This window comes from Mastomys coucha, unplaced genomic scaffold, assembly GCF_008632895.1.
Source record: "Mastomys coucha isolate ucsf_1 unplaced genomic scaffold, UCSF_Mcou_1 pScaffold14, whole genome shotgun sequence".
Classification (NCBI taxonomy): Eukaryota; Metazoa; Chordata; class Mammalia; order Rodentia; family Muridae; genus Mastomys; species Mastomys coucha.
In genome coordinates, this window is record NW_022196896.1 from 15811717 (window position 1) to 15825193 (window position 13477).

Consider the following 13477-nt stretch of genomic DNA (forward strand, 5'->3'; position numbering starts at 1 on the left):
CTCTTCCTTTTGCCCCCCCCCCCTTCTTTGTCCCTCAGAGTAATAAATCTCTTTGTGCTGAGACTTTGGTGTCCGAATGTGTCCTGTACTGACTTCCCTGGAGCTGTTCTCCTTTATGGCTTCCATCTCTCCAAGTACTGGAGTTACAGGCATGCCTCCTGTTGTGGGAAATATTAAAAAAAAAGATTACCCCTTAAACTCTCCTGCCCCTCTGGACCATGTTCTTGCTCTAGTGCTGGTACTGGCCAGCCACAACGCTATGTCCCGGCGGGGTCCTGCTATCCTCTCCCAGCTAGCACGATCATCTCGCTTACATGCAATGCCCCACACACCCCACAATCAGTCATCTAACACCTAGCTACCGGGTAGAAACATGTCTCTTAAGGTTTCCTTATGCAATCAGGTTTATATATCAATAAGATCACAATTTACAAGATGCCAATACAATAATTTCAGAGCCAAATGATAAAGATAGTGTTTTAACCCAAATATTCTAACCTTGTAAGAACCTTATCTATTTTTGGCTGTTTAAAACTACACAGGGTCTGCCGGGCTGTGGTGGTGCACGCCTTTAATCCCAGCACTTGGAAGGCAGAGGCAGGCGGATTTCTGATTTCAAGGCCGGCCTGGTCTACAGAGTGAGTTCCAGGACAGCCAGGGCTGTCTTGAAAAAACAGAGAAGCCCTGTCTCGAACTCCCCTACCCCCCCCCAAAAAAAACAACCAAAAAAATACCCAGGGTCTGGATCATCTTCCTGTTCATCTGCCTGCAAGTTGATTTTCCCCTCTCCTCTGAACTCCTACCCTTCTCTCAATCCTAAACTTCTAGCTCCGCCTCTCTATTCCTGTCCAATCACACTGCCTTAATGTATTGGACAGAGAAAATGCTGCAACACCCCCCAACACCTAGGTTTTCTTTTTTATTAGATATTTTCTTTATTTACATGTCATACAAAATCTCCCTTCCCAGTTTCCCCTCCAAAACAAAACAAAACAAAACAAAACCCCCCAAAACAAAAAACCAACCAAACAAACAAAAAAACCAAGAAGAACAAAACCTGTTCAGTCTCCCTCCCTCTGCTCGCCACCCCACCATCTCCTGCTTACCAGCCTTGGCATTCTCCTACACTGGGGCATAGAACTTTCACAGGGCCAAGGGCCTCTCCTCCCATTGATGATCGACTTGGCAATCCTCTACTATATATATGCTGCTGGAGCAACTAGTCCCACCATTAGTACTCTTTGGTTGGTGGTTTAGTCCCTGGGAGCTCTGAGGGTACTAGTTTGTTCATATTGTTGTTCGTCCTAAGGGGCTGCAAACCCTTCAGCTCCTTTGGTCCTTTTTCTAACTCCTTCATTGGGGACCCCATACTCAGTTCAATGGATGTCTGTGAACCTCTACATCTGTGTTAGTCAGGTACTGTCAGAGCCTCTCAGGAGATAGCTATATTTAGGCTGGCTTGCCCTTCCTTCAGTCTCTGCTCCATAGTTACTCTCTGCAACTCCTTCCGTGGGTATTTGGTTCCCCCTTTTAAGAAGGAGTGAAATGTCCACCTTTTGGTCTTCCTTCTTCTTGAGTTCCTTGTGGAATGTGGGTTGTTCTTCCTGTATTCCAAACTTCTGGGCTAATAATCACTTATCAGGGAGTGCATACTGTGTTTGTTCTTTTGTGATTGGGTTACCTCACTCAGGATGATATTCTCCAGATATCAGGGTATGAGAGTCGGAGAGCTGACTCCAGCAGTCAGGAAAGCTGCTCACAGGATCATAAGCATGGGATAGCTAGCTTTGCTTCTCATCAGCTATAGTACTCAGGAGAGAGCACAGAAGAGCTGGTGGAGGGGGTATAGGTGAGCAAGCCCTGAAAACAAGATGGAGAGAGCTGATCAGTAATTCCTGTCATGAAGAGACATGGGTTTGTGGGTTTGATGGTCCTCACCCCTCACCACCTGTGGTAGTCAGGAAAGCTAGCTCTGAGGGCATGAGATCAGGAGAGATAGTCCCACTCCTCACTGGTTATAGTACTCAGTAGAGCCAGCTCTGCATCTCACCTGGGCACACGCAGTGGAGTTGACCCTAATGGCAAAGGCACAGATGAGCCAGTCATGAGGGTGTGAGAGCAGGAGAGCTGGCCCAGCCCCTCATAAGTTGCAGCACTTGGGAGAATGAACCTCTGCACCTTGACTGGGCAGCACAGTGGAGCTGACTCTGGAGGCATGGGTGCAAGTAGGCTAGCTCTGATGGCACGAGAGCAGAGGAGTTTACCCTACTTCCTGCTGATAGTAGCACTGGGTGCCCTAGCCAGGGTAGTGCTAGAGAGCACAGGTGGTGTGGATAAAGGAGATCCAGTTGGCTGATCATCTCTGCTATAACCCAGGCCCATATCCAGGGCTCTGAGATGGCCCACCCTGAAATCTAGATCATTGTTGGACCTTGAACGGCAGCCTAGTTTCTGGTTGAGCTAGGTTTTAAACACTGGAGACACAGCAGATAACTCTGCAAGGAACGGTAGACATTTGTCTCTCTCCTAGACACTAGGCTCCTGACAAGAGACCTCAGCTCTCCAAAATTCTGTGGCTGGCAGTCACGTAGGGCAATGCCCCAAGCCCCTCCACAGGTAGAGGAGTTGACCACAGATCACATAGCCTCAAGACAGATCTCCATTTTAATGAGGCATCTAAAGGCCTGAGGGGCTTAGCCACTTAAGCTCCCCTTTCCAGACACTCCTCCCTGCAAAAGGTATTTAACCTCAGGCTCCCCCTGAGAAAGTGGGGTACAGTTTCACTCATCACAACTTTCAGCCATGACAATAAATACCTTAAAACCATGGACTGCCTCTTCTCATTGGGACCCCCATGGGGAACAATGGAGCAGGTCTTCCTCTAAAGAGCTGCATCTAATCTCCCACAGGAGGCCTCCCTGCATTCTCAGCCACTGTCTCCACCAAGGCAAGCCACCCACTGAGCAAGCCAAGGACTCTCTAGTCCCAGGGAGACCCAACAGGAGCTCTCCTCCACTCTCCTCCCCCTTCGGCCCTGGGCTAGAGGCAACCCTCAGTCTCGGCTCTTCTGCAGCATCCAGCAGCATCTGGGGTGCCCAAGAGTATGAGAACCTGTTGACCTTGGCCTCTTCGCGGGTGAGGCAACACCGCAGTTCCTGGGGGACCTCAGACTGCGCTTCTCCACCACTGAAGCAGAGTCATGTGGCTTTTCATAGCCTGATGCCTGCATAACAACGATGTGGGGAATGAACAGTCAAAACGCCTGTGTCTCCTGTGTCCCGCTTCCATGAGTGGCCATAGCCCTGTGGTAGACTGGACAAGGGACACAGAACACCACTTTTAACCCACAGATCATCTGCAAGTGACTGGGACATGTGAAAGGGCCAGTCCTGCTGTTCTGAATGTGGTTCTTCATGGCACAAGGCAACTATAGGATAACTGGGAGAAGTCCCAGTAAAGATCCAATATTAATGGTGTCACAAAAGCCAGATTTCTCAAAGCAGACCAGACAGTGTAAGAGGCTGGGATTCTCTGGGACTCTTCCTCCACTGGGGTTGGCTTAGGTCTCAGACCTGTCATATCTGCACCTGAGTTTCATCCTACAGAGCCAACTTGAGGGCTTTCTGGATCCAGCATGCAGTCACTCCAGTACCTAGTTTTAGTGGTTTGAATAGGCATGCTCCCCCAGACTCATAAACTCATGAGTTTGAATGCTTGGCCCATAAGGAATAGCATTATTAGAAAGTATGGCCTTGTTGAAGCATGTCACTAGGAGTGGGCTTTGAGGTCTCATATACTCAAACTAGGCCTACTGGGGCAGTCTCCTTCTGCCTGGAGATCAAGATGTAGAACTATCATCTCCTTCTCCAGCACCAATCATGTCTGCCTGTAAACTGTCTTGCTTACCACTATGACAGTAATGGATTAAATCTCTGAAACTGTCCAGTTCCAGTTAAATGTTTTCCTTTGTAAGAGTTATGGTCATAGTGTCTCTTCACAACAGTAAAACCCTGACACTAGTGAATGAAAATGAGGATTTGATCACTTCTAAGAATGGCTGAGGAGAAGGGTTTTATTGTAGATATGAGGAAGAGGATAGACAGAGGCATCAGGAAGGGTTCAGACTGAGCCCGGCCATGAGAGAAGGGGGTGGCAAGTGAAAGATGAGGAAGCAAGAAGGAGAGGGGACTCAGAGCCAAATGAAGAGCCAAGGGAGTGCATGGGAACCAAGTAAGCATGTAGTCAAATAATTGAGTTATATAGGAATCTAAAGCTAGGGGAAGGTAGGCCCAGCTCCCGGGTTGGGGAAGTTTAGGGCAGGGTGCAGAAGTACTGAGAAGAGTCACAGATACTAAGTGCGACTTGTTCCAGGTGTCTTTGGAATCTGACTCCCAACCCAAAGGTCTTTGAGGGTATAATACCAATCTCTATCAGGCCTTCAAAATTGTGAGGGATTTTCTCAGTGTCCGACAAGGTGAAATGGAGACAAAGAACCAAATGGAAGAATGGATCAAGTCAGGCTTCATTCCTTTCTCATTTTGTTCTAAGGCACTTTGGAGCACCGTGAACCTGAACATCACTTTGAGGGGAGGAAGTAAACTCTCACACTTGGAGAGATCCTCTTTTTTCTTTTTCTTGGTCACAGATGACTCATTCATTCACTGGAAAATAGTACTAATTGTGTTGTTCAGAAAGGCACATCTTTAGAGATCCCAGAATTCACTGTAACAGTTGAATCTCTAGAATAAGTTATCATTTAATTTCTGAAAAGAGGGTAGAATTGTAATGTTGCAGCCTTTGTTAATCTCATTGGGTAAGAATGAAGCCACTACCACAGTTTTGGAGCCAAATTTGAAGCAAGCTTTATTCAATACTGGCTGGGATGTATACACTAATCAGGTCCATACTTGGTATTCCCAGAATATGGCCCTAAACTACATGAGACAGGAGCTAATAAAGGCAAGACCCACCTTTGTCCTAAAAAGTGCAAGCAGACATCCTGAAGTACTTCCTGACTACATACTTCTTGCCCTCTTGTGATCAGTCTCGTCTTGTTTATTTGGGGCAGGCAACCAAACTTGTTACAGAAGTGGAAACACATGGCTTGTTATCACATGAACAACAGGCCAGCATTCCAGGAAGTTATTTGTCCTTGGGTAAATGGGACTTAACAGGTTAGAGGCAGTTTTGTTTTATAGACGTCTTAAGCACCCTAACTTATACTTGAAATATAACTTTAGCCATCACAGTTTCTAGAAGGCCAGACAGTGCTGAAATAATTAAAACTCTTTTAGCAGTTTCCACCCTTCTGTCTAATCCCCATTGTTGCAATAGGAATCTGTTTAAATTCCCATATTCTCAGTTACCAAAACTGTTGTCAAATTACTAAAACACAGCACTTATTTATTCTTGATGAAGATATGACTGCCATCACAGAAGGCCAGACTTGACAAATTGGACACAAAAATTCCACAGGACAGGAAATGGGGACAGTTGAAATGCTGGAATTATACTAACGCTAACTGTTGGCCGCCTTTGATGAAACAATTCTAATAAGAAAGTCAGGAGGTAGTGCCTGATTCTGAGTGTTCAGGAAAGAGTTTTTCATGGTGTTCAGAACAGAAGACTTTCTTTTCTTTCAGACTAGCACCATTTTTAATGCAAATACTTTATTCTGAAATGAAATCCACTTGCCAGATCTAAAGATTTCTATTCTTAAGAAAGGCATTTTTTTCCAGACAGGGTTTCTCTGTATAGCCCTGGCTGTCCTGGAACTCATTCTATAGACCAGACTAGCCTTGAACTCAGAAATCAGCCTGCGTCTGCCTCCCAAGTGCAAGATTCCTAGTCTTACATTCACTTAGTGATATGAAAATTGGTGTGCTCTTAATTTTGACCTCCATGGCCTGTTGTGCTAAAATGAGAAAGAAGCTGGATGCTAGAGCTTTGAGTAAATTGTAACCATTGTTAGTTTACAGAGTGTTTGGAACTTGGGTATAAAATTCTTCCTGACATAAAAAATATTTAGTTTTCTTTTCCTACATTATTTTTTTATATTTCCATTCTAAGAGTAGGAACTGTTAAAATGTATTTTCCAGTCATAGACAGCATGAAAAGAGGTTGGAATGAGTGCAGTAGTAAACACGTATATCTACTGTATTTTCTTCACAAATAGTATGTGGAGTCTAGTTAATTCTCCAAGGCCACCATGTAAAATGAAAATTAAGATTTTTGAAGGCAATGCTATCCAGAATTTAAGTATCAAAAAAATTTAAGAATTGCCTAATTGGATAGCTGGGTAATTCATCCTTGGCCAAAAGGCTATGATTTTGTACAATGGAGCAAACGAGTTGTTTGATTAATAATTGCACATTTTGTCACTTTTAGAACCCTTTAAATATTTCCTTGCATTCACGTGAAGTCCACACATTGCTTTGCCCTTCAAGTTTCCCACAGGTCATTTCTACAGAAGACTACTATTACAAACAACCTGCCCTGAGCTTATTCTTGTTCTCTGAGTTTTAAAGTCACTGTCTCTTATTTCCCTCATTTCAATAATGTTCTTTTGCAGTAATGGGAAAGTACATCTTGTTTAGTATCATAAGATATGGGGAAGAAGCTAGCTTAAATACAACTAGACAGGGGATGTGAGATGGTTCAGTGGGTAAGAGCACTGACTGCTCTTCCAAAGATTCTGAGTTCAAATCCCAGCAACCACATGGTGGCTCACAACCACCCATAATGAGATCTGACACCGTCTTTTGGTGCATCTGAAGACAGCTACAGTGTACTTATTTATAATAATAAATAAATCTTTGGGCCAGAGTGAGAGGGGCCAACTGGAGTGAGCAGAGGTCCTAAAAAATTCAATTCCCATCAACCACATGAAGGCTCACAACCATCTGTATAGCTACAGTGTACTCATGTACATAAAATAAAATAAATAAATCTTTAAAATATACAACTAGACAGAACAATAAAAAAAAAAGAAAAGCAACAAATGACACTTTTAAAATGTTTTGATATCAACACCGCACTAAAATGTTCTTCTGGATCTAATTGAGCAGCTTAAAAGAGTGTTGTTGACTTATTTGTTTTATGTATTGCACATATTTGTTTGAATAAAATAGTAATTATTTCCAATGGTGTTTCAGGTCTAACCTTGCGCATGCTAGACAGGTGTTCTATAACTGAGTTTTATCTCCAGCATGAGCCAGGGTTTCATTTTATATCTTCAACATGAGATAAGGTTTCATTATGTTTCTCATACTGGTCTTAAAACATGCTTCCAGACCTTAGACCATGAAAGAAGAACCACTCAGGCCATAAAACTCAGCACCACTTGCCAAAATGAAAACAAAGACCTAATCTATAGTATGAAGTCCATAGTTCTGGGAAAGTCTCTAAACATACTAACTCTGCCTTTTGGCTTCTATGGTTCCACATCTGGCTAATTGTTTCTTTCTTTCTTTTCTTTTTCTTTTTCTTTTTTCTTTTTTTTTCTTTTCTTTCTTTCTTTCTTCCTTTCTTTCTTTCTTTTTTTTCCTGAGACAGGGTTTCTCTGTGTAGCCCTGGCTGTCCTGGAACTCACTCTGTAGACCAGGCTGGCCTCGAACTCAGAAATCTGCCCTCCTCTGCTTCCTAAGTGCTGGGAATAAAGGCGTGCGCCACCACTGCCCGGCTAATTGTTTCTAATGTTCTTGAAGTATATTAACCGAGATTATATTTTTGTGCTTAAACGTTCTGTAGTCCCTAAGTGACATTCAAAATCAGTCAAGACGGCAACGGTCCCAGTGAGATGTCCTAGTAGGAGCTGACAAAAATGGCCTCACTAGGACATCGCCTCTGCCCGAGGCTGTCACATGAGCTGTCCACGGTAGCTGGAGCATCTCCTTTCCCTCCTCAGCTGGAGCTGTCCCTCAGGAGCTGTCCACGGTGGCTACATCTTTCCAGCCTCAGATTACGGAGGAGCTGTCCACGGTGACGACAACTTCCTTCCTGTCTCAGCTGTGTGCTTGGTGGAGCAGGCAGAAGCTGCCCTGCTGGAGCTGTCCCCAATGGCAGCACCTCCTCTCCACCCTCTCAGAGCAGCCCTATAGAGACGACGCCTCAGCCAAAGCTGGCTGTGACCCGCAAGGACTTCCTATCCTGACCCATGGGCCCAATGCAGGGAAAGGGGGTGAAAAAAAGCCACTAATCCTTGAGCAGGGAATGCTCACCAATCTTAGAGCTTCCAACCAAACTCCACCAACCCCTGAATGGGAAAACTCACCAATCCCTGAACACCTCAAGCTCAGGATTTAAAGTTCCACCAGTCCTCAATCTGGAAATCTCTGCCCTGAAAAGCTCTGCCCCCTAAGAAATCCTATATAAGTCCTGCCCTTTGTCCAATTTCCTGTAGTCTGCTTCCAGAAGCAGAGGGAGCTATCCCTGGATTTGTCCTTCCTAATCCTGGACTCTCCAATAAATCTGTTTTATGATATTTGCTGCTTGGTATGACTTTCTTGTCAAAAGAAACCAGGAAGAAAAGAAGCAATGAAGAGAAGGAAAAAAAGCAAAGGAGTGGAGCGCAGCGGAGGCTCCTGAGCTCCTCAGCTCAGCTGGGGACACCCTCCTCAGGGAGCTGCAGTGTCTCTGCTGAAGAGGCTCCTCTCAGAGCGATGTAGTTCCTGGACTCCCGTGTCTCAGGATGCCCTTCCTTTCGGACACTGTCTCACCTCAGAGCTGTGAGCTTCCACTGGGATAACTTTCCCCTTCAGAGCTGCATGGTTCCTGGGCTTCTGAGTTCCAGGGTACCCTTCCACCTGAGCAGAAACACTTAAAGTTCACCCTGAGAAAGGCTTATAACTACAATGAAATCCCATTATAGTTTCCAGCCAGTTAATAAAGACTTTCTACTGGCTTCAACCGGTATCCCGAGTGGTCTTCTCTGTTGGATACCCTACAACATTTCTGGAGGTTCCAGCAATATTCCCTGAGACCAGACCTCAAGACATTGAGAGTTTCAGAGTCTTTGATGAGGAAGAGTTCAGTCAAGGGGCTGGTAGGGGATGTACAACCTGGAGAGTTCGTTCCAGGGCCATTGGAATCCCTTATTGCCTAATGCTTGGGAGTAGTCTGACACCTCCATCTCTAAAGGAAACAAACTAGACAGTTCCCTGGTCTGGCACCTCTGGGGGTAAGTCTGGTTAAGGCATATTTTGTTTGGGGGCACAAAGGAGAGGTCAGACTTGGCCTCTCATCCAGTGAGAGGTCACCAACATCCCTGGTCTGTTCAGGTGTATGAATGTGTGTTGGTTATCCTCACTAAGTATCTTTCTGTTCTTGTCTGCAGAAATAAATCTAAAATGAAATGGGAGTGAGCCATCCTGGGACTGCAGCCACCCACTGTTGTCGTTGAGACTACTTCCTATAGACTCACAGGCAGCACTGCACTGTGCCTCCCTCTGGCATAACTGGGGCTGCAGCTGGTGGCTGCTGCTGTTACTATGGTGATATGATGTTGAGGGTGATGCTGGGTGTGGCCTGCCTTGAGCCAGAGGAGTGTTTTTCTGGCGAGGACAAATATGATGTCTGTTTTTCACACAGGAAAATTTCAGACCCTCTGTGAAATCAATTGGCACTCTTGGAGTTGGGTGCCTAATGACGGTTCAGGCTGTCTGGAACATGAAACCTCTGCCACCACAACCCGTTCCCTTGTAGTGACCAGTGGAATTCTCTGGTACAAGACCCACTCTGGCTTGAGACATACATTTTCTTTTGGGGGTAAGAATCCTTTTGGCTCTGCCAGGTCTCCCAGAGAAATCTAAAACCTCCAAATATTCTCTCAGCCTCACTAGAGATAACTGGCCTTTTCCCTCCCGCATCTTGAATATTTGCTCATTTGGTCAGTTGACTCCCTGCTTGTGGTCAGTTCCCTGAGTGGAGGCTGCGAGGAACCTAGGCTCTTCTCTGGAGGCCCCATGCCACCTAAGAGACTGCAGACGAGGAGGGAGAAATAGTCCCCTGAGCTGTGCCTTTCCTAATCCCCCCAACTCCACCTGCCCCACTTTAAGTAGCCTGTTGTGGTATCCTAGGGAAGAGGGAGAAGTTCCACTCCTTTTTCTTTCATAGCAAGCATATGTCTTCCTTTCAGCTAATGATCTGTATAATGGGAAAATTCAAAACTCTTCTCTGAATATAGTAGAGAAATCACCCCCTCCCCAGAGTCAGGCAGGGGAATCACTGCCAGACAGTGAAGACCGCATGGAACGGATTTCCCCTTTTGTCTAATACTGACCAACAAACATAAGGAGATGTTAAACAGTTTTAAAGGATTGAAAACAGCTGCTTAAATGATACTGCTTTTGTTATATAGTTGGTCCCAGATATTAGAAAAAAACTTCAAAAGTTTGAAAGGTTTTAAAAATATAAACAGTACAGGTGGTGGTGCACTCCTTTAATCCCAGGACTAAGAATGCGGAGGCAAGTGGATCACTGTGAGTTTGGGGCTAGAGAATCAGTTCTAGGATAGCCAGGCTTTACAAAGAAACCCTGTCTTGTAAATTGCATACCCCCATTATTGCAGATTGTTTAAAAGTTTACACTACAAAAGAGATCCCAAAGGGAACACACCAGAGACATGGAGTTGTGGGGGCGGGGGCAAAAATGCTCTGTCTTATAAACAGACTCCTTGTCCAGGCACTGGGACCCTAAAAGAGGCCAGTGTCTTATCTGCTCCAAAAACTTGATCCTGTTTCTGCTGCTTATCTGGCTTTTGGGGGCAGTTGCCATTACAGCCATACAAATGAAAGCTGACAAACTGACTTTGGGTCAGGAACTGTCCCTAACCACTCTACACTCTGTAGTGGCCCTCTTGAGGGGAGTTCCAGAGAGGTATCTATGCAATGCTTAAATAACACATTGTCAGTCACTTCTCCTGGACCAGCCCCATACCCAGCTCTGTAAACCTTCTTCCATCAGCCCAGCCAGCTTGCTGCCTGACAATCCAACAGAGCCTTGGCCAAGTTAGGTTCCTCAGACTCCACCAACCAGATTGGGAGTGTGTGTGTGTGTGTGTGTGTGTGTGTGTGTGTGTGTGTGTGTGTGTGTACAGCAGAGTATCATTTCTTGATGGTGCAGTGGATGTGGTCCCCTACCACCAAGCCTTGTAAGGGGAGATGCCCTGCCCCTCTGTTTCCAGTCAGCAGGATCTTGTAGCTCAGCTTGTTCAAGCAGGTGCTGACAATTTGAAAGTACACACTACTTCAATGGAAGATGGATTCAGCTCCCACTTCCGGCAGGGTCTCTGCCCTGGCTGCTGCTGTACCTACAGCTGTGCCTGCTGCATCCTTTGCTCTGCTCTGCTCCAGGGCTTGGACCTTCCAGCCTCTGTCTGCACTTCAGATCTCTGCACTTCAGATCTTTGCTTTGCCTGAAAATAACTGACATGGTCCAACCCATCAGAACTAACCTAACACACAAGAAAAGGAAGTGGCACTGTACACTGTGGGGAACAGTTTCATTCAAAATGAAATGAGGTATGCTGGGGCCTCAGTTATCACCTTGGATGTCAACACAGAGTGCTGAGTTTCTGGAGTTAACCCAGATGCTTGACTGAGGGAAAGCAATTAATGAACACATGGACAGTTGGTATGCATTTGCTATGGTCTATGCCTATGGTGTCCTCTATATAGAGAAGAAAGGCTCCTCACCTTGGCCAGAAAGGAAGAAAAAGATGTGGAATCCCCAGAGGCCTAAGGAAAGAGGGCAGTAGACATGGCAACCTGGAAGGTATCCCTAGAACCAGTGGTCCTCTCCAGATCTTGGTTACCCTACCTGAACCTAAAGTGCTACAGAGCCCAATCTACATAAAGAAACCATGTGAACAAAAAGGAAAGATGCCAAACAAGAGACAAATGGGTAACGGTTCTTGCCAGACACGAGACCCATACATCATGCCATTATCAGAAGACACATGGCTGCCAAACTCCATCTGAGGACTGAGTTACCAAACCCAGATATTATTCCTAGATTTGGGATGCTCCTTTCCCTGGAGTCTGACAATGACCCAGACTTCAAGTTTGCCTAAATCTGACAATAATCCTAAATGATGAATAACAATGACATTGTACCAATAGGCTGCGATGCTCCGGACAGGATAAAAAGAAGGATGGGCAAGCCAGCCTAAACATAGCTATCTTCTGAGAGGCTCTGACAGTACCTGACTAATACAGATGTAGAGGCTCACAGACATCTATTGATCTGAGTACAGGGTTCCCAGTGACGGAGTTAGAGAAAGGACCAATGGATCTGAGGGGTTTGCAGCCCCTTAGGACGAACAACAATATGAACTAACTAGTACCCTCAGAGCTCCCAGGGTCTCAACCACCAACCAAGGACTGCACATGGAGGGGTCTGATTGTTCTGGCAGCATGTGTATAGTAGAGGATTGCAATTTGATCATCAATAGGAGGAGAGGAGCTCGGCCCTGTGAGGGTTCTGTGCCCCAGTGTAGGGGAATGCCAGGGCCAATAAGTGGGAGAGGGTAGGGTGGCAGGCATGGGGAGAGGGGAGGCAACAGGGGTTTGTTTTTGTTGTTTTTGTTTGTTTCTTTGTTTTTTGGAGGGGAAACTGGGAATGGAGAAATTTACGTGTAAATAAAGAAAATATCTAATAAAAAATAAATTAAAAAAAAAGGATGGGGTGGAGGAACACACAAACATTTTGAAAATATGTCCTTAAGACATTGAGCCAGTCTCCTATTTTTGCCTTTCTAAAGGGCCAGATGCATCATATATTGAGACATTCATAAGACAAAAGTTGTTAACAATTCTCTCTTCAAGTTCATGCCGGCCCTGCAACAGACCCTGATGACTGCTCATCAGAAAGTCTGAGAGGCTCCAACCTTGTCTATGTTGGAGCCTGCTCACTAATTACAGCCAGGTGACCTTATGTGGGTAAAGAGAATCCTAACCTGATGTCACTCCGTGGACCCACCATACTGAGCTGAAGAAAGCAACAGAAGATAATGACATGATTTGTTACAGACCTCCGACCCCCTAAAGATGAGAATGACATGGGCTCTATAATTATGGTTTTGCCTTCTTTATTTTGCCTGTCAGTGTGAAAAGCCTACAGACTCCGTAGTCCAGGATCTTGGGTATGAGAATTAAGAAAGATGGGAACTGGAGAGCTCATAGCCAGTCTATTCACTGAGATACAACACACCCTCCAGTTAGGTTTCTGTAAAATATTGCATTCAGGGACTACGGGGGGATGGTTTGTTCACTCCTGGGGAGGACCAGGCCTGGGAGACTGTGGGTAAAGAGAAGGGGTTCTGTCTATCCAGTACTATGCCTTCCCTGCTGATGCCCTCTTGAGCTACCAGAAGTCAGGCAAATACCATTGGATGCCAAGGGGTTCCAAAACCTAATCCTCCTGGGGGCATACTGATCTCTTCTTAGTTCTTACCTGTGAATGCCTGCAATGCACAAAG